This window comes from Bufo gargarizans, chromosome 10 (assembly GCF_014858855.1).
Source record: "Bufo gargarizans isolate SCDJY-AF-19 chromosome 10, ASM1485885v1, whole genome shotgun sequence".
NCBI classification, from domain to species: Eukaryota; Metazoa; Chordata; class Amphibia; order Anura; family Bufonidae; genus Bufo; species Bufo gargarizans.
This window is the reverse complement of record NC_058089.1, coordinates 82,358,150-82,383,680: the sequence shown is the minus strand read 5'-3', so window position 1 is coordinate 82,383,680 and position 25,531 is coordinate 82,358,150. Positions and strand designations below refer to the sequence as shown.

At 43.1% G+C, this 25,531-nt stretch overlaps 1 protein-coding gene across 1 annotated transcript in view; it reads right to left on the bottom strand.

Annotated features, from left to right (window-relative positions):
* Positions 1 to 21,977, bottom strand: part of LOC122920547 (cytochrome P450 2J6-like) — a 38,713-nt gene extending 16,736 nt beyond the window's left edge. The window contains exon 1 of the mRNA XM_044270132.1: positions 21,775 to 21,977. The gene's annotated coding sequence lies outside the window, so the exon portion shown is untranslated. The remainder of the gene's footprint in view (positions 1 to 21,774) is intronic.
* Between the last annotated feature and the right edge of the window lie 3,554 nt (positions 21,978 to 25,531).

The window sequence follows — 25,531 nt, the reverse complement described above, 5'->3', positions numbered from 1 at the left end:
GCTTTTCAGTAGATTGGCCCGGGTATACCTGACTTATAGCCATTTGTGATGAATTAATTTGGAACAAATCAAGTTTCTTGCTGAACTTTGGCGAAGCTGCCGAATCTACCATAAATCTGTGATACTAATGCTGACATTTCAACCCCTCCTTGTGAGAGTTAAACCTATCAAGCAGGTTAAGGTTTGGCCTAACGGAGCGATGTCTGAGCTTCGAGATTGTTTTGAAAGTTCTGAATCGTTGTTTTTGTTTTTTAGATGTCACTACTACAGATCAAGGTACAGATGTTAGTGAATATGCAGAGGTGGTGAATGACTACACAGTCGGTAGCTGTCGGTTTAAACTTCAGTTCCCTTCAGTTGAGCCTGGAGCACTTGGAGAATAACACATGTGTACGGTATTCAACCAGATAATTCCTCAACAGCTGGTTAGGAAGATAGGTATGCTGGACTTTGGCACTGCCTTGTGAGTCTGGATTTTGAGTTTTCTTACAGGTAGTGATGAGCGATGTATTGGAAAATTCGATTCGCCTGCTTTGCTGAATTAAAAAAAAAATTCTCTTTGTGATTAATTACTTCGTCACAAAGCGCATTTCTTTGTAAGTTGTGGGTGCAATGACAGGGAGTGGTGATTGCGCCGCTCCCCGTCATTGTACCCTTCAGATGCCGCATTCATAGCTGATGACAGCATCTGACATCATTTTTACAGTGTAAAATTTAACAAAAAATAATAAAATTATACTTACCCTCATCCATTTGATCTTGAAGAGCTGGCTGCCACCATTCAGCGAGAAATCTTGTGCGGCACGTGATGACGTGATCACATCGTGATATGACCAAGTAGCATAGTTTAGTAATCTCTACTTTTACAGAGCAGTTAGCGGCAGTAAATATCCCTGACTGAGCAAAAACAGCACTTCGGCAGACGCCAGCTGCGTGAACCTGCAGTGTGTGTGCAGCGTCCTGACACTTAAGTGATACAATATTATGGGAATTGGTATCTTTAGGATACATTGTACTCAGTCAGGGTATTTGTTTATTAGATTAGAGCGTTCAGTTTAGGTTTTTTCCACTAAACCAAGTGAATGCCGTGGCAAAAGAAAAATGATGCAGGTTTAAATAGCCCTTAACTGTGGGGGTAATGAGACAGATTAATGGTAGCTATTTCATCCGGGCTCCACATTTGTATTTTATTCCTGCACCATTGACAAATAACTAAAGAACCGTTTGGTGTAGTCCCCTTTATTTTAATTTTAAGTACAATCAATATTTTTTGTTCTCATTTTAGCATCACAAATCCGTCTGAACTTAGGCTGGGTTCAGACCTGAGCATACTGAACGTACGCTCTGTATGCGCGATTGTACGGGCGTTTGCAATCGCGCATACAGAGACAAGCGAACGCCCATTGTCACGCGTTCCCGCTGAAGTCTATGTACGAGAACACGCAACAAGACGCCCCAAAAAAGCTCCTGTACTTCTTGGGGCGTCGGGCTGTAAAACGCTCAGGTGAGAACCATGCCCATAGGGAATCATTGGTTCTTGCCTGTTGAGCGTTTTACAGCGCGTAGGAACGCGCTGTAAAACGCTCAGGTCTGAACCGGCTGTCATGATTGAGGTATGCTAGAAAGTGTCTATGTAGCAGTATCACTTTATGGTATGGAAGCTCTACCACTATGGAAAAAAGGTATTTCCAAAATTGGTAAAGGTAGATGAGAAGATTATTGGGGCATTGAGAATGTGGCTGAAAGACAACTGCCTCATAAGAAGCATATTTGGGGATTTGTTGCACACTTGCCACAGTCTGTTTAATCTTTTTCCATCAGGAAGAAGGTATATGATCTTACAATGTAACACAAGTCGTATATAAATAGCTTTTATCTGTCAGCAATTCGACTTTTAAATAATGAGATGAATTGTTAGTGCCTTTATTATTTTAGAATTTATAATTTCTATATGTATTGTTTTTATGGTGCTATCTCTTTTAACGTGAATTGTATGTTCATAATTTCACTTTCTGTGCTTCTTGAACAGTGAAATGACAATAACGTGTCTCTTGTCTTGTCTTGACTGGTGTCATACAGTTTTTCCACAATACACTATAACAGGGATCAGCAACTCTTGGCACTTCAGCTGCTGTGAAGCTAGAATTCCTAGCATGCACACGCTGTTCTTGTAACTAAGTTTCATTGTACAGATTGAATGTATTAGTTGTTATTTTATACAACTTTTTTATCAAAAAGAAACAGCTGCAGCATTTATTTCCTATTGGGTAGATTAGACCAAATATCAGATATGATATACCCAAAAAACGCAAAAGCAGTGGAAATAACGCATTAAAACTGCATATGAAACCACTTATGAAAAATTGGACCAAAAAAAAAAATTGGGATTTTGAATCCAGACCACTTTTTGGATTTCTCTGTGTGATCTATATAAAGCCAGCTGCTACTGAGGAAGGGGTAAGAGGTCCCCGAAACGCGTCTGGCGTAACCAGCTGATAGCTCCCACTTCGACCAAGGCCTTCTTACAGATGACACAAAGTCTGTGAATATCCTTTAAAAATTGGAGCGCTCCAAAGAAAAATCCTTCTATATAGAAACCACCGAGCACAGTTCCCGCGATACCTCGCTATAGTCACGGACTAGAGGCACATCACAGATCACGTAAGGCGTGGGCGTTCTGGGATACGAACAGTCCGGCCATTAGTTCCTACGATATCTTGCTACGGACTAAGTCAGAAGCACGCGACTTCAGCGTTCATTTAAACAACGTGGGACCGTGTACATCACAGAGGAATAACAATCAGGTATGCGGTATCTATCCCTACTTTGAATTATTATCTGGGCCAAGGTAAGATCCATTTTTTACCTTAGAGCACACAGCACTTTATTTACCCATTGAATTGGGTTGCAACTAAAGCTATTTTGGGAACCGATTTTTTATAAAGCCCTCTTCAAATTGCGGACAGGATTCATAACTGCACAACCAAGTGGTATTCCTCTCTATACATACACTTCCTGAGAGGAAGGACATTTAACCTGCTTCTTTCCTATCAAAGGAACCTCATATAAAGGAACACCGTTGGATTTATTTGACTACAAGAACCCACTAGGATTGTATTATTATTATTATTATCATCATTATTTTTATGAAGCATTCTATACTATTGCTGTTGCAGTTTTTCATTTTATATTTAGTTTTATAATCGTGTATTTTGGTGATTTTATTGTAATTTGAGTTTTTTGTGATTTAAATTGTGTGATCACTTTATATTGCATTTTTATTCCATTTTTATCCGTATTATACCACACATACAGAGTGCCAGTCCAATTTATTCATCTGTTCTTGTAACTACCCTACTGTAGCAGTGAAAGGAGGATACTGGGAGTTGTAGTTTCAGAACAGCTGGAGCGCCAGATGTTGCTGATTAGTGCGCTATAACTAAGAAGCTGCAGAATCTTCATAAACCTTTTACAAGAGAAGAGCAGAAGAAGTTAAATTTGCATGTGATTATATATGAAAAAATATATTGCCAATTAGTGTCGATCGAGCACTGTAGTGCTCGGGGGCTTGGCCCGAACACATTGGGATGTGGATATAAAAAGTGGATAAAAAATTCATAAGATGTTTTTAATTTTTTCTGTGTACATGATATAATGTGGTGACATTTGGAAAAGAACAACCGTAAGCTAAAAACCTATAGAAGTGAACTGTGTGTGTTAAAGGGAATCTGTCACTAGCATATTAGCAAAAAAAGGATCGGGGGTGTTTGCCGCAGAGCGCAGCGCTGGGGGGGGATCACTTAGCCTTGCCTCTGGGCAGGCACGGCACTTCAGAGGGGCGTTCCTGGGCACCGTTGACAAAGAATAACGCCCCTCTGGGCTCCTTACAGCTTCATTTGAATATCATAAAAAGCGTTTTTTTTTTGAAGAAATGACAAGACACAGAATAAAAAGAACAAGACATATGGAAATAAGGTACTTTATTACACATGGATTCATAAAAAAAAATTTGCTAATATGCTAGTGACAGATTCCCTTTAAGATAAGATAAGGTTTGTACGTACTACTAACCAAATATGCATCTCTTGCAAAAAAAAAAAACTAAACTCATCAGTTAACACATTTTTGGAAAAGTGAAACTTGCAAAATACTAACCAATCAATAGATGGATTCAAAAGCCATTATTGAAATGTCTGTAAACCAACCATGTTTTACTTTGAGGGGTTACACCTTTTGAACTGTGTATAAATAAAGGATCCAGGACACTTTCATGTTGGGTTCCTGACAAGGTTTTGAACTATACTCAGACTTCTGTCATTTTCCTCCATCGACGTCATTCACCTGAACACGAGGCAATGATCATCACGTGGCTGACCCTTGGCCTGCCACAACAACCAGGTACCCCCTGATCTGAAGAGGGGAGGGTGCTTGGTTCATACGAAAATGTCAGAAATTTATGGAAACACCCCCAAAATGGTTCTGGAAAGGCATGGGGAGGATGTCTGGATGCATCTTGAACTCGCAGGTCGCTGCTGGGAACGATGTTGTCTGAATAGTACACCACTTTTAAAGACTGACAATAATACACACAAAACTGAAGAAAAAAAATTGTTTTTAGAGGAAAAATTGTTAGGAAACATTCTTTCCTGTATATTTACTTGTATATAAAGTGCAAGTGCTCCCAAAAATTACAAAAAGAGGCACTACGATACAACCTGTATGTCACATAATGGAGGGCCTCATTCACATTGTGGTACAATTGATCAGGTAGTGGGACTCCTACACTCATAAAGCCTATGCACTAAGTGAAAGGGCTGCCAAAAATTACAAGGAACCGCCACTCTAATACACCCTTTGTTACACATAAAGGAGAGCATCATACACAGCCTTGAAAAATTATGATTGATGGCCTGCTGGTGACCCTCAAAAACATTTGGAGCAAGCGCCTGCTGATCTGACCATCTAAAACATTAGGGGTGAGGGCCTGCTGCTTTGGTGACTCTAGATAACCTGGGGCCGATCGCCCCAGGGATGTCTGCCCTATAAACTTTCGATGTTATTTTCAGCCCAAACCACGCAGACCATGGGTAACTGTAGAATCATGGTTCGATTCCAGAGAGGGAGCCTGAGAAACAGCTACGGCTACCACATCCAAGCAAGGCAGCATGCTCACAAATTACCTACTCGATATAATTAGGTGAGGGCCTGCAGGTGTTTTGTCCCCACATGAAGGCGAATGAAGGTATAACTAGTAATGACTGTGGTACTTTCCTACCTTCGTATCCAAGCAGTGGAGCAGACCGGACCGGCAGATGCTCAGGTTAGATAGATCCAAACGTAGACACGGGAATGCAATCAACATGTGTTTATTTGATCCAAACAGCGACATACGATGATACAATACTGTAATGTAGCAGTGGTATTGATGCTGTCCTGTTGATGTGTATCCTGAGGCTAACGGTTGGTCAAAAACTGATGCCTTCACAAGCCCAAAGTGTTTGTATATCCGGTCACACAGCTATGCAATGGATCAAGAAATCCCAGCAGATTTCTTCTTCCATTGTTCGTTGGAGGTTGCTCCTCTCAGTGGTGTATCTTGGTTTTGTGCTGCACTAGGCGAGACTAAACTCGGGCACCCCCCTAATATAAATTTGACCCACCCCTTCCTGTCAAGGCCAAACCCCTTCCTCTGTAAACCCCTTCCTCTGCAATAGATTTTTTGTGAATTACTGTAATTTAAGTACTTACAGTTTTTGAAGACAGCAGGCTCAGGGATCAGTGCATTGGTGGCCGGGGCCTGGCCTCAGTGTTCACGGTGACCATGTGCAGGATCCGATCTGCACTTGGAGGAGATAAGGCTCACCCTAGCATTGCCGTCCCGTGACTCCACCTCCGTGTGACGTCACAATGGCAACGCGCGGACGCAATAGGCAGGGAAGGAAGTCAGGAGGAGGAGGAAGTAAGTCTTTCAACTCCTTCACTATGCGGCACCGGCGATGCCACTCGCATAGTGAAGGATCGGATCGGACAAGGGGCAAAAAACATTGTGTAACTATCACTAAGAAAACAAGGCATTTTGCCGCCGAATTGGCAAGTGCTACCCTAAGCAAATGCCTTGTTTGCCTCGTGATAGATACACCCCTGGCTCCTCTCCCGTGCAGCTTGCAATTTGGAGCGAGTGCTGGCCGGTTTCCTCTTTGATTACACAGCTATGCAACACTGAAAATGGCTGCAGGAAGTGACGTGGACCAAGGCTGCCTCAAACCACGCCCAGCAGAGCAAAAACTTTAATAACAGGAGCAGAGGCGTGCAGCATACAAATTCTGTCCAGCAGATGGCAGTAACAGAACAATACATAGAAACAACATAGAGAAAGAAGAATTTATAATATGGTGTACAATTAAATATGAGGAGAACAGCACATTTCCCGTCTGAAATTCCCTATGGGTATTTCACTATGACTAGTGTCCATGAACTTTAGAACAACCTGTAACAAAGAACATGTTAGAATGGAATAAAACATAATTTTGTCCTGTTTTCCAACTTGAAATGGAAAAGATCCATGAAGTTCAAGTTCAGTCCTGTTCACCCGGCTTAGACGTTCTCAATGGGTAGTATCAGAATGAGTTTATTGATTGGCCTTGCAAACGTTTTAAGCTCACCCTTTCTGAAGATCTTCAACTCCACCTTCCGGACCTTTCCATCCTTGCGGGAAAAAAACCTTTGTAATTAGTCCCGTAGGCTAGTCAATCCGTTCGTTTTGTTGCTCCTTCATCAACACGAGGTCACCTTCTTTAAAGTTTGGTTTGCGATTTTGCCATTTTCTACTTCCTTGAAGAATATTAAAATACTCCTTATGCCACCTGTTCCAGAAGTAATCTGCTAGGTATTGTACACATTTCCAGTGTTTTTGGTAGATATTCACATGACTACGCTAAATTAAACAAAGGGGTTAATTATGTGCTCTAATGAAGCTCAGCATCTGAAACTTACTCCAAGCTCGGTGAGAACTTTCTTGCGCACCTGTATGGTTTTGGATCTAAACCCTCTGCATTTGATCAGTGAGTGTGTTTTTTTATGAATAGGATATTCGCGATTGAAGGACTTGTCTCCTGATGAGGTAGTGTACTGTTTACCCGTGGGTACTGCAGGTGATGGTAGATTAGTCTTTCTAACACTCACGCTGCTCTTTAAGTCTCTGTGTTTATGTATGATGCTTTCATACCTTGATGATGATGTCACTGAAGCTGTAGTATTGAACTCCAGGAAGTTCAGGCTGGGGTCATTCCTAATCTGGGACTGTTCATCGATGAACCTGCAGAAATGAATAAATGAAGGAAAGGTGACGTTGTGCTCTCTTTTGTACCTTGAGACTGATGACGCCCACTTTTCTTGCATGCTGTATGGTAGCTTCACGACAATTGGGTTCACTCCATGGACTGTATCCAGGTAGCACAGCCCAGACGGACGAGGGTCTCGTTTGGCAAGCTTCAGTTCCATGAGCAGATCACTTAAATCTTAAAGCTTATGGACTTCCATGAGGTTGATCTTTGGGACATTTTGCAGTCTCTTAAATAGGGCCTTCTCTATTGCTTCTGGACTGCCGAAGGTACGTTCAAGTCTCTTCTAGGTGGCAGCGAGACCTGCTTCTGCTTGTCCCACTTAGACAGTTCTGAGGCTCTTGATACGATTTGTGGAGCCTGGGCCCAGAAATTTGATCAAGAGGTCAAACTCCTGCTCTGCAGTTAGGTTGAGGTCGGCAATGGCGGCTTTGAAGGTTGCCTTCCAAGCTCTGTAGCTCTCCGCAGACAGTATCACACAGGATTAGATTAGATTCACCGCTCAGCAGACAGTATCACACATGATATGATTAGATACGCAACTCAACAGGCAACGGCACACATCAGAGCAGGGGGTACCTGGTTTCATGCTCGGGTTCTCCCATTGACTTCCATTATACTAGGGTGCTCGGTCGTGCACCCGAACATCTCGATGTGTTCGGCCTGAGCACCCGAGCACTACGGTGCTTGATCAACACTAAAACAAACAAATTAGCATGGTCTATTGTTCTAACAAGAGTACTGCTATAAATGATATTTGGTTGTAATAAACTTCAGTTCTGATAAACTTTGGATTTCATATTCTCTATTCAATCCCTTTAGTTCTAAACTTTTAAGTTTATGGATCCAGAATGCTTCCCTCAGTTTGGACATTGGGACATTGGGACATTGGGACATGTTTAATCACTTTAAATTTTAATTGGGCGATGTTATGTGCTGCCTGGTGAAAGTGCTATAGGACTGGGAGTAGTGTTTTCTGTTCCAAAGGATTTGAAGAATAGTACTGACAGGCCCCAAATTAACAGAAAGAATTGAGTAAATTCAAGACCGGTTCTTGGAAAGGGGTTACCCACAAAATCTGCCCCCTAAAAAGAATTCCATGTGTTCATACCTTCCATCCATGTGCCCGAAAAGTAAAAAACATCATTAAAGGCCACTGGCATCTCTTAAAGAAGGCATACCCCAAGGTAGAGGAGTTCAATAATCCGGTACTGATGTGTAATAGACGTCCTAAGACTCTTAGGGACCTACTAGTAAGGGCAGATGTAGGCTCGACATCACGCATTCCAAGACAACTCTTTTTTCCTACACAGAAGTAAGTGACTTATCCATGTCTTCGTTGAATACAGTGCTCCCATGTACAGAAAGGGGCTAATATCTCTCATCCACAGTCAGGCAAACTCTTCCCAATTCACAGATTTTTCAATTGTGACTCAGACGTTGTAGTCTACCTCCTAAAGTGTCCGTGTGGCCTGGTATATGTAGGGGAAACCACACAAACGATCAGAAATAGAATCTGCCAACACAAATCAAGTATCAGAAAACAGAACACACTACTCCCAGTCCCATGGCACTTTCACCAGGCAGCACATAACATCGCCCAATTAAAATTTCAAGTGATTGAACATGTCCCAATGTCCCAATGTGGGGGGAAAGAGTCAAACGCCCTTAAACTGAGGGTAGCATTCTGGATCCATAAACTTGAAAGTTTAGAACCAAAGGGATTCAATAGAGAATATGAAATCCAAAGTTTATTGGAAATGAAGTTTATTATAACTAAATATCATTTATAGCAGGACTCTTGTCAGAATAATAGACCATACTAATATGTTTGTTTTAGTGTTGATCGAGCACCGTAGTGCTTGGGTGCTCAGGCCGAACACATCGAGATGTTCGGGTGCTCGACCGAGCACCCTAGTATAATGGAAGTCAATGGGAGAACCCGAGCATTAAACCAGGTACCCTCTGCTCTGAAGAGGGGAGGGTGCCTGGTTCATAGGAAAATGTCAGAAATTGATAGAAACACCACCGAAATGGTTCTGGAACAGCATGGGGAGAATGTCTGGATGCATCTTGTACTTGCAGGTCACTGCTGGGAACGATGTTGTCTGAATAGTATGCCACTTTTACAGAATGGCTGCTTCCGTCTGCTACGCACCCTGAAGAATTTGGGCCGCCGAAAATGTACCTGCATAGAATGACCGCATGCTGTCTTCTCCCCACAGACATCCAATAAGCTGCCAGACATACCATAGGGACACGGAAGTACTGCTGGTTGCCACCAGCTGATATATATAAGGGGCGTATTTATCATTATACACCCTCTCAGCACCTACATTAACTATGGTTCTAATGTGCATTGTCAACTATTAACTTCTACAATTATTGCAGATATACAGTGGGATGCGAAAGTTTGGGCAACCTTTTTAATCGTCATGATTTTCCTGTATAAATCATTGGTTGTTATGATAAAAAATGTCAGTTAAATATATCATATAGGAGACACACACAGTGATATTTGAGAAGTGAAATAAAGTTTATTGGATTTACAGAAAGTGTGCTATAATTATTTAAACAAAATTAGGCAGGTGCATAAATTTGGGCACTGTTGTCATTTTATTGATTCCAAAACCTTTAGAACTAATTATTGGAACTCAAATTGGCTTGGCAAGCTCAATGACCCCTGACCTACATACACAGGTGAATACAATTATGAGAAAGAGTATTTATGGGGGTCAATTGTAAGTTTCCCTCCTCTTTTAATTTTCTCTGAAGAGTAGCAACATGGGGGTCTCAAAACAACACCATCATGTTCACCATCATGGTTTAGGGGAAGGATACAGAAAGCTGTCTCAGATATTTCAGCTGTCTGTTTCCACAGTTAGGAACATATTGAGGAAATGGAAGACCACAGGCTCAGTTCAAGTTAAGGCTCGAAGTGGCAGACCAAGAAACATCTCGGATAGACAGAAGCGACGAATGGTGAGAACAGTCAGAGTCAACCCACAGACCAGCACCAAAGACTTACAACATCATCTTGCTGCAGATGGAGTCACTGTGCATCGTTTAGCCATTCGGCGCACTTTACACAAGGAGATGCTGTATGCGAGAGTGATGCAGAGGAAGCCTTTTCTCTGCCCACCGCACAAAAAGTGCCGCTTGAGGTGGGCTAAAGCACATTTGGACAAGCCACCTTCATTTTAGAATAAGGTGCTGTGGACTGATGAAACTAAAATTTAGTTATTTGGCCATAACAAGGGGTGTTATGCATGGAGGAAAAAGAACACAGCAGTCCAAGAAAAACACCTGCTACCTACAGTAAAATATGGTGGTGGTTCCATCATGCTGTGGGCTGTGTGGCCAGTGCAGGGACTGGGAATCTTGGCAAAGTTGAGGGACGCATGGATTGCACTCAGTATCAGACGATTCTGGAGACCAAAGTGACAAAGCTGAAGCTGCGCCGGGGCTGGATCTTTCAACAAGACAACGACCATAAACACTGCTCAAAATCCACTAAGGCATTTATGCAGAGGAACAAGTACAATGTTCTGGAATGGCCATCTCAGTCCCCAGACCTAAATATAATTGAAAATCTGTGGTGTGACTTAAAGAGAGCTGTCCATGCTCGGAAGCCACCAAACCTGAATCAACTAAAGATGTTTTGTAAAGAGAATGGTCCAAAATACCTTCAACCAGAATCCAGACTCTCATTGGAACCTACAGGAAGCGTTTAGCGGCTGTAATTTCTGCAAAAGGAGGATCTACTAAATATTGATTTCATTTCTTTTTTGTGGTGCCCAAATTTATGCACCTGCTTAATTTTGTTTAAACAATTATAGCACACTTTCTGTAAATCCAATAAACTTCATTTCACTTCTCAAATATCACTGTGTGTGTCTCCTATATGATATATTTAACCGACATTTTTTATCGTAACAACCAACGATTTATACAGGAAAATCATGACGATTAACAAGGTTGCCCAAACTTTCGCATCCCACTGTATATTGTACCCTCCTCCTTTCTTGTATCCAGCTATCTTATAATATTAGAAAGGTTTGGATAGGGTCTATTATGAACTGATATATTGATTGTCGTGTGCTATGCAACTGACTGTCCCCGTTGGTACTATCAACACTATTGAGTGATGTAGCGGGGGCTGTACTGAATAATGCCGACTCGGACATGATAATCTATTTAGGTTTTGAATATCTTTATTTCAATATTCATTTGATAGTCTTACATAACAGAGGTGTCCCATATTAGTGACCACTATTCAATAGGATAAGCAATATCTTGGCCTTTCCTATATAGATCTTTAGCTCATTAGAAGCCGCTCCTAAAAATCCATACAGGGGTGTTGTCACGGACGGTGTACGGGAAACAAGACAATGCAACATGCATATATGACTCACTGGATCCAAAGCTAAGGAACCAAGGGGAGACCCCTGCACAAGACCTAGCACTTTCCCTGGCTGCTCAGCCTATGCAAAGATCCCAGAGGTGGATGGTTGCATAGCCACGTACCTCAACTATATAACCCCTGAACACCCTTCAATAGTGAGGGGACACGACCACCGGCTCCCTACACCAGACACGGAGGGAGTCAGGGTCACCTGGGATCCAGCAAACAGAAAATAACAGATAAATGTACAGCACTTAACTTTGTAGCAGACAGGAAAACAGGATAAGCATGCACACACACTCCAGGAAGAAGTATAAGCCGCCCAGTAATGCATTATGGGGCGGAATTTAAAGGGATGCAATTAGTCCAACTACATGACAGCTGAGAGAGGCTAACGAGATGAGGAACTGAATACCACAACAAAGAGAACTCAAGGAGGAGGTTCTGAAAGGCTTCTGTCAGAGCTTCTCAGCTGTCTGGTTGTGACAGTACCCCTCCCTCTACGAGTGGACTCTGGACACTCAGAGCCCACCTTCTCAGGATGGGACCTATGGAAAGCCCTGATGAGACGAGAGGCCTTAATGTCCGTCACTGGGACCCACATAACCCTCCCAATGAACAAGGTACTGGAGAGAACCGCGGAAAAGACGAGAATCCACAATCCTAGAGACCTGAAATTCAAGATTCCCATCAACCATATTGCGCTTGAGTTCAAATGCCTGGGGTAAGGACATTTGTACGCTGCGCTGGGACACGAAAGTGGATTTGGTTGCTGATGGTTCTTGCAAAGGTCCAGGTGGAGGGCAGGATGCATCGGGGCCTGCGACAGGGGATTGGCCAGAACATAACACTGGGGAAGAGGAGGCAGTGGTGTGACCCGCAGACATAGATTGTGGACCCAGGCGATCATCCCACTTATTGCGGTGCCAACCTCCTCTTCCACTTCCTCTCTCTGATCATCCTCCTGATTTGTTGACCTAACCACAACCTTAGTGATTGACAACTGTGTCTCATCCTCTTCATCAACCTCTTGAGACAGTAATTGCGGTTGACTCATTGGCAACTGTGTCTCATCATCATCCACCTCATTAAACAGTAATTGCCGTTCCCCATCGTCATGTTCTTGTGACTGTCGATGTCCAAGAGGTTGGGAATCAGGGTACAAGATCTCATGTCCCTCTTCAAGCGTGCTTGGCGAGAGGGCCAAGTAAAGTAATGGCAATGAAAAGATGTCCTCGGAATATAAGTGTGGGATCACTTGTTTCGCCAGACTGTAAATGGTGCGAGGAAGAATGATCAGGGTGAGGATTGTGTTGACCAGACTCCTGGCTACTGAGACTGGACTTGGTGGAAGACAAGGTGGTGTTTAACCGACTGGAAGCATTATCTGCTGCAATACAACCGACCACCTGGTCGCACTGGTCTGACTTCAAGAGCGGTGTCCTGCAAACTAGGACATGAAGCTATGTATCTTGGATGATTGTTTTTCTTGTGCTCTGGCAGCAGGCACTGTTTCTCCGTCCCTTACTGCTCGCCTTCTTTATTTTAAATGTGATATATGCTTGAAAGTATGTCACGCGTACAGTAGCGTAGGATTTGGAAGTGTATGTGCAAAATAATTTACAAAGGTATTTGTGAAGAGGAAACGTTATACAGGACAGGTACCACAGGTAATGTCTCAGTTCGCAGTGTCTACGGAAAAAGTGTACTCGATGTCACTGATATTTTAGGGATGCGCACACTTTAAACAGGAGATGTGGTGCGGATACTTTTACTGTCCGCAGGGGACACCGTCTACAAAGAAGTGTACTGGATGTCACTGATATTTTAGGGATGCACACACTTTACGGGTCCATTCACACATCCGTATGTGTTTTGCGGATCCACGGATCTGTGGATCCACAAAACACAGACACCGGCAATGTGCGTTCCGCATTTTGCGGACCGCACATTGCCGGGACTATAATAGAAAATGCCTAATCTTGTCCGCAATTGCGGACAAGAATAGGACATTTTCTATTTTTTTCAGGAACGGAATTGCGGACCCGGAAGTGCAGATCGGCATTTCCGGATCCGGGCAGCACATACAGTTGCAAGAAAAGTATGTGAACCCTTTGGAATTATATGAATTTCTGCACAAATTGGTCATAAAATGTGATCTGATCTTTATCTAAGTCACAACAATAGACAATCACAGTCTGCTTCATAACACACAAAGAATTAAATGTTACCATGTTTTTATTGAACATACAATGTAAACATTCACAGTGCAGGTGGAAAAAGTATGTGACCCCTTGGATTTAATAACTCGTTGAACCTCCTTTGGCAGCAATAACTTTAACTAAACGTTTCCTGTAGTTGCAGATCAGACGTACACAACGGTCAGGAGTAATTCTTGACCATTCCTCTTTACAGAACTGTTTCCGTTCAGCAATATTCTTGGGATGTCTGGTGTGAATCGCTTTCTTGAGGTCATGCCACAGCATCTCAATCGGGTTGAGGTCAGGACTCTGACTGGGCCACTCTAGAAGGCGTATTTTCTTTTGTTTAAGCCATTCTGTTGTTGATTTACTTCTATGCTTTGGGTCGTTGTCCTGTTGCAGCACCCATCTTCTGTTGAGCTTCAGCTGGTGGACAGATGGCCTTACGTTCTCCTACAAAATGTCTTCAATGATAGCAATCCGTCCAGGCCCTGACGCAGCAAAGCAGCCCTAAACCATGATGCCCCTACCACCATACTTCACAGTTGGGATGAGGTTTTGATGTTGGTGTGCTGTGCCTCTTTTTCTCCACACATAGTGTTGTGTGTTTCTACCAAACAACTCAATTTTGGTTTAATCTGTCCACAGAATAGTTTGCCATACTGCTGTGGAACATCCGGGTGCTCTTGTGCAAACTGTAAACGTGCAGCAAAGTTTATTTTTTGGACAGCAGTGGCTTCCTCTGTGGTATCTTCCCATGAAATCCATTCTTGTTTAGTATTTTACGTATCGTAGATTCGCTAACAGGGATGTTGGCATATGCCAGAGACTTTTGTAAGTCTTTAGCTGACACTCTAGGATTCTTCTTCATCTCATTGAGCAGTCTGCGCTGTGCTCTTGCAGTCATCTTTACAGGATGGCCACTCCTAGGGAGAGTAGCAGCAGTGCTGAACTTTCTCCATTTATAGACAATTTGTCTTACCGTGGACCGTTGAACAGCAAGGCTTTTGGAAATACTTTTGTAACCCTTACCAGCTTTATGCATGTCAACAATTCTTAATCGTAGGTCTTCTGAGAGATCCAGGGGAGATCCAGCGCCTATTTTGACCCTCATAGATAGGTTCATACTCTGTCCATGGTTAGCTGTCTTTGACATTAGTTCCTTCACCCAGCAGCATATGTCATTTTTTCTGGAATGGTGATAGTCTCTTCATACTTTTACATGGGTGATTGCATTCAGAATAGTATCTTATTGCACCCCAGCTTTATAGTTCAATAGAGTCCACCCTCCTGCTGACATATACCATTGATGGTCCCTTCCATGAGAACAGTCCCATATAAGTAATAGGTGTATTAGCTATTAGATTCATTCACTATAATGGCTTATTATTATTGGTATAATTTAAATGTTATAATGGTGTAATCATGTTTACAATTATGATTGTTCAATAAAGATTATATATAATTTTTTTAACTCAATGGGATTTGTTGTACTCATTCAGTGAAGTTGATTATTGATATTTTTGAGTATCCCAGTAACAGTTCTGTTACTTTATTTGACCGACTAGGTATTGTTCGTGTATATTTAGCAGAAATTTTACTTATTCATATTCAGCGGCTCAGCACCACCTGTTACATTTAAAAGTTCTATATTAGCTAGAACTTTTTTTATTGTACCCCAATAAGCAGGTCAAAACCCAATTGCAAATATTCATGATTGTAATGTGTATATATTAGGCCTGATTCAGATGGTTATTCTGATCTGCAAAAAATGGACATACTGTATGTCAATCCGTGTAGACATCCATTCGATGTCTTGAATGAGTCTCGGGTGGAATATGGGCAAAAATACTGCCACATTTTATTTTCCTTCTCTTTTTATCAAAGAATACAAGATAAGAACAGAGTTCTTTATGTATTACATGTAAGAAATGAAACATGAGCAGCATAAATCATAAATATTCAGCAAAAGCAGTGTGTTGTAAAGTACTGTAAAACAGTTCTTATTCAAGAGATAACATTACAAGGATGGGGGAAGGGTAAAGGGTCAGAAAGGAATGTGTGATTACTAGAGATGAGAATTTCTGGAAAAATTTGATTTCCCACAAAGCCGAATTTCCTCATGCTTCGTGTCAACAAATCAATTTTAACTAAAATGGTGGTAAAAAAAAAAAAAAACATAGTCACCTCATCCATTTGCTTGTGGAGAGGCCATTGCAGCAATCTTGATTGAAAAAAACGTGTTAGGCTACTTTCACACCTGCGTTCGATCGGATCCGTTCTGAACGGATCTGCTCATATTAATGCAGACGGTGGCTCCGTTCAGAACGTATCCGTCTGCATTATTACTTAGAAAAATTTTCTAAGTCTGAAAGTAGCCTGAGCGGATCCGTTCAGACTTTACATTGAAAGTCAATGTTGGACGGATCCGCTTGAAGATTGAGCCATATGGAGTCATCTTCAAGCGGATCCGTCCCCATTGACTTACATTGTAAGTCGGAACGGATCCGCTCGCCTCCTCACGGCCAGGCGGACACCCGAACGCTGCTTGCAGCGTTCAGGTGTCCGCTCACTGAGCAGAGCGGAGGCGAGCGCTGGCAGGCGGATGCATTCTCAGTGGATCCGCCTCCACTGAGAATGCATTAGGGCCAGACGGCTGCGTTCAGGGCCGCTCGTGAGCCCCTTCAAACGGAGCTCACGAGCGGACACCTGAACGCAGGTGTGAAAGGAGCCTAAAATCTCAATCGCGGTGACATCACACTTCACACTGGTCGTTACCAGTGACGTCATCAGTGCCTGGCCAGTGTGATGATGTGATCACGTCACCGTGTGAGATTTTTGCAACGGCCTCTCCATGAGCAAATGGATATGGTGAGTATGTTTTTTTTTTTAACTCTCCATTTTAATGTCACATGCCACGATCAGCAATAAAAACGGCATCTGAGGGGTTCAATGACGGGGGGCAACATGATTGCTGTTCCCTGTCATTGCGTCTGCTACAAACAATGGAATGTGATTCGTAATGAATCGAATTTCTTTGTGAAATTTGTTGAAGCAGCCAAGGCAGATTTTTGATAACAGAGAACTCATGGACCATGGTAATCACTAGTGATGCGCGGAGTTATCTGTTCAATGAGTGGATTCACTAGGTTACTGTAAATGTATGTATGGATATTTTGTACCATCTTGTCAGGAATGTAAAATCTTTTTGTATTCTCAAACATCTAGAGAAACCATGGGCAGTGTAGGACTGGGTTCATTGGGTCCAACAAGAAAATAATTATTGAGGCCCAACGGTTGGGCCCCAACCCCTATATCATCATTAAAGTCTACTAGGTTTTGAATCATAGAAATAGACCCAAGTGGCAAGTGATAGACTGCAAAGGCAGCCAGATTTTTTTTCTCCTTTGGGGACCACTATGATATTGGAGCCTAGTTCCACTGGAGGATCCTCTAATACTCTGGTAGGACAGTCCAACTCTGACCATGGGACTTAGATAGAATAAAACATAATTTGGGTTCAGTAAGTGTGATATTTAGTTTTTCTTTGGTTTTATACTTTGACTTGTATATGGTCATACATGGTGGATGGTGCTTTTGGGATGCATCAGGGACTTCTTGTCTATAAAGAAGGTGGATGTGGTAGTGGTCACCAACAGTTGCCAGAACTTAAATTTTTCTTCCAGTCCTGGGTTAACATGATACTGTCATTGTAGCTATTGTATATTGCATAGCAAGGGTGTGAGTGTGTATGCCCTGTAATGCAAATCTTTCTGTAGGGGTGAGAACGTGATTTTTAAGCTCTGTGCAGAATTCCAGAGCCATATTTTGAAAGGGAACATCATAAACAGATTCTATTGAGGACACCATATCTATACAAGCTTCATTTTGACTGATACTACGATTGCCATACACAGCAAAACTTTCAGAACTAAGATAATGCATTTGCCTATAGTCCTACATAAAGGCATAGATAACACATTCCCGTGTCACGAACAGTCGCACTACATGACAAATGTAGCTTTGCTACAGCTCAGAAACAAGTACAGCTATCTATCTGACACAGTGGCGTCTCTAGCTTTAAAATTTTGGGGGGGCACACTGGGGGCCAGGACAAAAGTAGGGGGGGCAGCTATAACAACGATACATTTACATAAGTACGCTTAGAAATGCTGCGATACTTTACCCAATACCTAAAACCACAACAGGGAAGAAAAGTCCAGCTGTCTGTGGATGACACTTTTATATAGTGGGGGATCTGTGGATGACACTGCTATGGGGGGATCTGTGGATGCCACATACCGTATATAGCATCTTATGCTATATGTGTCATCCACAGATCCACCCCATAACAGTGTCATCCCCATTTCCCCCTCCATAACAGTGTCATCCACAGATCTCCCTCCTTATAACAGTGTCATCCACAGATCTCCCTCCCCGCCACTCACAGGAGTGTACATATATAACAAACATATTTCACATGAACACTTACAGTTACTTGGCTTGGCCCTTGGGGATCTCGGACGGCACTTCAACACTTGGCCGGGGGCTCGGCGGAGCTGATGTTGTGTTTTATCCTAATGAGAAAGATTTCATAATAAGGATTTGGAGAAGGGGCAGAGGGATAGCAGAGCAGGGAGAGGCTGGTGCTGCTACTAGGGGGTCATACCATGGGGGAGTAATAAAGCCCACCATAATGCCCCCCAGTAGAAATAATTCTCCTTATAATGTGACAATACCCCCTTTTGCCCCCAGTTGAGCTAATGTCCCCCATAATGTGCCAGTATAAAATACCCCTATATAGTGCCCCTAGTGAATGCCTCCATAGTGCTCCTCTCCCCCTTCCTGCTAGTGCCCCCCCATAATGTACCAGTATAAAATGCCCCATATATCGTGCCCCAGTAGATGCCCTCAGTGTCCCCCATAATTTGCAAGTATAAAATACCCCTTCTTAGTGCCCCCGTAGATGACTCCATAGTAATCCTCTCCCCCCTTCCCCATAGTACCCACCATAATGTGTCCCAGTTTAAAATGCTACTGTACAGAGCCCCCCATATAAAACACCCCTTCTTTGTGGCCTCAGTAGATGCCCCTATAGTGCCCACCAATAATGTGCCAGTAATAAGTGCCCTCAATAACGTGCCACTGCCAGTAACAAGAGCCCCCATCACGTGCCAGTAACAAGAGCCCATCACGTGCCAGTAATAAGCCCACCATCACGCGCCAGTAATAAGCCCCCCCATCATGTGCCAGTATTAAGCCCCCCATCATCATGTGCCAGTATTAAGCCCCCCCATCATCATGTGCCAGTATTAAGCCCCCATCATCATGTGCCAGTATTAAGCCCCCCATCATCATGTGCCAGTATTAAGCCCCCCATCATCATGTGCCAGTATTAAGCCCACCATCATCATGTGCCAGTATTAAGCCCCCCCATCATCATGTGCCAGTATTAAGCCCCCCCATCATCATGTGCCAGTATTAAGCCCCCATCATCATCATCATCATCATCATGTGCCAGTATTAAGTCCCCCCCCCCATTATCATCATGTGCCAGCCAGTATTAAGTCCCCCCCATTATCATCATGTGCCAGCCAGTATTAAGTCCCCACCCATTATCATCATGTGCCAGCCAGTATTAAGTCCCCCCCATCATCATCATGTGCCAGTATTAAGTCCCCCCCATCATCATCATGTGCCAGCTAGTATTAAGTCCCCCCCATCATCATCATGTGCCAGTATTAAGTCCCCCCCATCATCATCATGTGCCAGCTAGTATTAAGTCCCCCCCATCATCATCATGTGCCAGCCAGTATTAAGTCCCCCCCATCATCATCATGTGCCAGCCAGTATTAAGCCCCCCCATCATCATCATGTGCCAGCCAGTATTAAGTCCCCCCCATTATCATCATGTGCCAGCCAGTATTAAGTCCCCCCCCCATTATCATCATCATGTGCCAGCCAGTATTAAGTCCCCCCCCATTATCATCATGTGCCAGCCAGTATTAAGTTCCCCCCCATTATCATCATGTGCCAGCCAGTATTAAGTACCCCCCCCATTATCATCATGTGCCAGCCAGTATTAAGTCCCCCCCATTATCATCATGTGCCAGCCAGTATTAAGTCCCCCCCCCATTATCATCATCATGTGCCAGCCAGTATTAAGTCCCCCCCCATTATCATCATGTGCCAGCCAGTATTAAGTTCCCCCCCATTATCATCATGTGCCAGCCAGTATTAAGTCCCCCCCCCATTATCATCATGTGCCAGCCAGTATTAAGTCCCCCCCATTATCATCATGTGCCAGCCAGTATTAAGTACCCCCCCCATTATCATCATGTGCCAGCCAGTATTAAGTACCCCCCCATTATCATCATGTGCCAGCCAGTATTAAGTCCTCCCCCCCCATCATCATCATCATCATCATCATGTGCCAGTATTGTAATAAAATAAAAAAAACACTTATACTTACCTCAGTGTCAGCGATGCGATGCAGGCCTCTTCTGGCCTGTGTCCTGCGCTGTAAGGCTCAGGCGGCGTGATGACGTCATTGCGCCGCCTGCGCCGGCCTCTGATAGGCTGCCGGCCTAGTGCGCCGGCAGCCTATCAGAGGAAGGAGAGGGGACACACCTCTCTCTCCCCTGCACCGCCGCAGCACAGGCAGATTACAAGGGAGATGAGCGCAATGGAAGCGCTCATCTCCCTGTGCTTGACTGCGGCGGCGGCTCACTTGGCGGCGGGAACGGGGGCATTTTAGTTGGGGGGGCACATGGGGGGGCACAGCATGATGTAGGGGGGGCCGTGGCCCCCTCTGGCCCCCCCCTGGCGACGCCACTGCTACAACACAAAGTACTACCACTCCCATACTGTGACTCAACCCCTTTAACATGAAGGTAATAGGCATTTTTGTGCTGAAGATTATGAACAAAAAGGAATATTTTCAATAAGTCACAAATTCTACTTTAAATACAAAATGGAATATTTGCTAAAAATGTAATTCAGAAAGTAGAAGATAAAGAACATATTACATACAAGGGTAGAACTCCCTCTATAGCAGATACACACACACATTACTAATTTGTCAGCAGATCTATAGAGGGTTTATTCACATATCTGGGTCAAATTGTGCGGTTTTCATCAGTTGTTATGGCATTTGTGCAGACATTCCCCTTCCCCATTATGTGGCCAGACTTGCAGAGGAAAGTATACTTACCTCTTTCCAGTTCCTGGCTCCTTAGATTCCCAGCTACCCCACTATCGCAGCTCTCTGATCTTCCTGCATCAAAATCCATTTCGACACTGCTCACGTTGCCACTACACTCAATGACTGGCCACAGCAGTAATGTGTCCACCATGATTTAAACCCCTTCCAGCTGAAGCCCCCTGGATACTACAACTCTGTCCCCTTTATGCCATGACCATCCCCAGTGTGTCACCACTCTGACCCATTTACTGTATGTCCATTGTACAAATACAATGGGCCCTAGAAAACTCTTGTTGGTCATTTCTTTCATTTTTATGGCAACATTAAAATACAAGATATGGAAGTATTTGCAGGATGGTAATTGCCCCCCCCCCCCCCCCCCCTCTCAGGGGAGGAGATGTGGACCGCCTTCCATGTGCTGCTTCATAGTTTTTATATATATAGTGCTCTTCTCAAAACCCTTCTACGATAGCAATGTAACCCGCTCTACACCCATGCTGGAAAAGTCCACTATTCGATACACTTCTTCCTGTAGCAGATAGTAGAGGAGGAAGAGGGGTATTGAACAGTTGTCTAAAAAAAACTTTGTTGCCCACAGAGCTTAAAGGTGTTGTGCGCACTTACCTGATCCCCATTGCTGGGTCCTGGCTTGTTCACTCTTGGCCTCTGATACTTGTCTCTGGTCCCTCCATGTAAACTTCTGGTTTGACACTGCTGCAGCCAATGATTGGCCACTGCTCCCCTTGCATCATGTCAACTGGTCATGTGGGGAGCAGATGTTGCCCATATGCTGAAAGTATGGTCAATAATTCCAATGTGCGAAGGGAGCGGGCTGGGTGAAGACAGAAGTGATTTTATTGAACATGTTCTGGAAAGGGGATACAGGAAATGTAGCAGTAAATCCTGTCCTCCCATTAACCAAGATCTGCGTTAAGTTCCCCTTTGCTGTTTGTAGCTCTGCTATTCAAGCTTTCGCTCTGCTGCCATCTACTGGTGGTTAATAGCAATGTCATGAATTTAATATAATACAGTCCTACTGGTGGATTGTTGAAGCTAGAAATTATATAGATATTAGTTTATTCTTATGGGGTGCCTATTTTTGACATCTCTTACACAGATCACTGGTGTAGCCAGTGATTGTTTACATGGAGGGACCCAAGACAAGCAGTGGAGAACAGGGTGCAAACGAGCCATGACCCAATGCCAGGGATCCAGTCTGAGAGGTCTGGAAATTAAAGCACAGCCCCTTTAATTTTAAAACTACTCTAGTAAAAACTGTGCAGTGAAGAAACAGACCCGGAGGCTGTGCTGGGCAACAACCGGACCTGGTGACGACCTGGTGACCTCCAGTTACAATAGCAACGTTCAGCACCCAGACCCAGGACTACCACCCCATCCTGTCTACAACAACTCCTATCCCTTCCACACTGCCCTTGGGTGGTTGTATATGGATATCTAATTTCCGAGATATTGACGGGGTTAACATAAGAATGTGGAATATTTTGCTTTTAACTACCTTATTTGGCTGTATGGCATGAAGACTAAAGATGAGAGAATTTCAAAAAAATTCGATTCGGCCGGTACGCAGAATTTTTAGAAAAAATTTGGTTTGATCCGAATAGATTCGCGTTAAAAAACGTCTATTTCCTGGCTGCTAAGAGCCTTTATAGTGGTGTAGAACACTGTGCCTTGCAGTAACACGCATAGGGAGCCTGCTGTGGTAGTAAAACAATACTGTGAGTCAGTATGACATGCAGATGACAGGCGTCGCTCTTAGAATCACTGCACACTTTACTTATTTGGACAGTCACGGGGCCAAAATTGATCAAATAATTCAAGTGTGAACTCAGCCTTATAGGTCAATGTTAGCGTCAAGAAGAAGTGCACTCCTATTACACCGTCAGCAGCTGATTCCAAATATACGTCTACTTCTATTAAACGCTTATACAAGTAGAGCCCCCCCCCCCCCCCCCGACAGAGTGGAATGGGTGTCAGCAGTAAGTTTGTGTTGACATCACTGATAGTTTTGATCAAGCACCAAAGCGCTCGGGTGCTCTGGTAGAACACCTTGCGATGCAAAGTCAATGGGAGAAACCAAGCATTAAACCAGGCACCCCCTGCTCTGAAGAGGGGAGGCTGCCAGGTCCCACTGAGGTCTATGCAGAAGATTGCTGTACAGTGAGTGAATCCCCAAGTGTGAGCCCGCAGCTTAGGAGTCCCTGCTCTGACTCCATATATAGCTATGTCCATATATGGAGTCAGTGCTTGGGGACACCCAGTGTATTTAAATCTAATTTAGCCTCTATTTCTAAAAAGTTTCTGCTGGGATTTGAACTCACAACCTTCTACATTAGAGGCAAGGACTTTAATAATAAACAGTGTCAGAAAAACCTAATAGTAGTTTTTCATGTAGTAAGTATTCCTATACAGCAGAAGTATCATTTCATATTTCAGTGCAGCATGCAACATGTAGCTGTATAGCATAGTGGTTAAAGTTCTTGACTCTAATTTAGAAGGTTGTGAAATTAAATCACGGTAGAAACGTTTCAGAAATAGAGGCAAAATTAAGTTTATATATTTTATATATTTTTTGTAATAAAAAATGTATAGCACAAAATAAATGTGTAAATACTAAATATATATATATATATATATATATATATATACACACACACATATATATATATATATATATATATATATAAAAATAAATAATCATACTATTAATATACAGTACAGACCAAAAGTTTGGACACACCTTTTCATTCAAAGAGTTTTCTTTATTTTCATGACTATGAAAATTGTAGATTCACACTAAAGGCATCAAAACTATGAATTAATTATATACATTACAAAAAAGTGTGAAACAACTGAAAATATGTCATATTCTAGGTTCTTGAAAGTAGCCACCTTTTGTTTTGATTACTGCTTTGCACACTCTTGGCATTCTCTTGTTGAGCTTCAAGAGGTAGTCACCTGAAATGGTTTTCACTTCACAGGTGTGCCCTGTCAGGTTTAATAGGTGGGATTTTTTTGCCTTATAAATGGGGTTGGGACCATTAGTTGCCTTGTGGAGAAGTCAGGTGGATACACAGCTGATAGTCCTACTGAATAGACTGTTAGAATTTGTATTATGGCAAGAAAAAAGCAGCTAAGTAAAGAAAAACGAGTGGCCATCATTACTTTAAGATATGAAGCTCAGTCAGTCCGAAAAATTGGGAAAACTTTGAAAGTGTCCCCAAGTGCAGCCACAAAAACCATCAAGCGCTACAAAGAAACTGGTTCACATGCGGACCGCCCCAGGAAAGGAAGACCAAGAGTTACCTCTGCTGCGGAGGATAAGTTCATCCAAGTCACCAGCCTCAGGCTAACAGCAACTCAGATTAGAGACCAGGTCAATGCCACACAGAGTTCTAGCAGCAGACACATCTCTAGAACAACTGTTAAGAGGAGACTGTGTGAATCAGGACTTCATGGTAGAATATCTGCTAGGAAACCACTGCTAAGGACAGGCAACAAGCAGAAGAGACTTGTTTGGGCTAAAGAACACATGGAATAGACATTAGACCATTGGAAATCTGTGCTTTGGTCTGATGAGTCCAAATTTGAGATCTTTGGTTCCAACCACCGTGTCTTTGTGCAACGCAGAAAAGGTGAACGGATGGACTCTACATGCCTGGTTCCCACCGTGAAGCATGGAGGAGGAGGTGTGATGGTGTGGGGGTGCTTTGCTGGTGACACTGTTGGGCATTTATTCAAAATTGAAGGCATACTGAACCATCATGGCTACCACAGCATCTTGCAGCGGCATGCTATTCCATCCGGTTTGCTTTTAGTTGGACCATCATTTATTTTTCAACAGGACAATGACCCCAAACACACCTCCAGGCTGTGTAAGAGCTATTTTACCATGAAGGAGAGTGATGGGGTGCTGCGTCAGATGACCTGGCCTCCACAGTCACCGGACCTGAACCCAATCGAGATGGTTTGGGTGAGCTGGACCGCAGAGTGAAGGCAAAAGGGCCAACAAGTGCTAAGCATCTCTGGGAACTCCTTCAAGACTGTTGGAAGACCATTTCAGGTGACTACCTCTTGAAGCTCATCAAGAGAATGCCAAGAGTGTGCAAAGCAGTAATCAAAGAAAAAGGTGGCTACTTTGAAGAACCTAGAATATGACATATTTTCTGTTGTTTCACACTTTTTTGTTATGTATATAATTCCACATGTGTTAATTCATAGTTTTGATGCCTTCAGTGTGAATCTACAATTTTCATAGTCATGAAAATAAAGAAAACTTTGAATGAGAAGGTGTGTCCAAACTTTTGGTCTGTACTGTATATGAATGCATAATATGTTGGAAACTACTACTGATGTTTTTAGC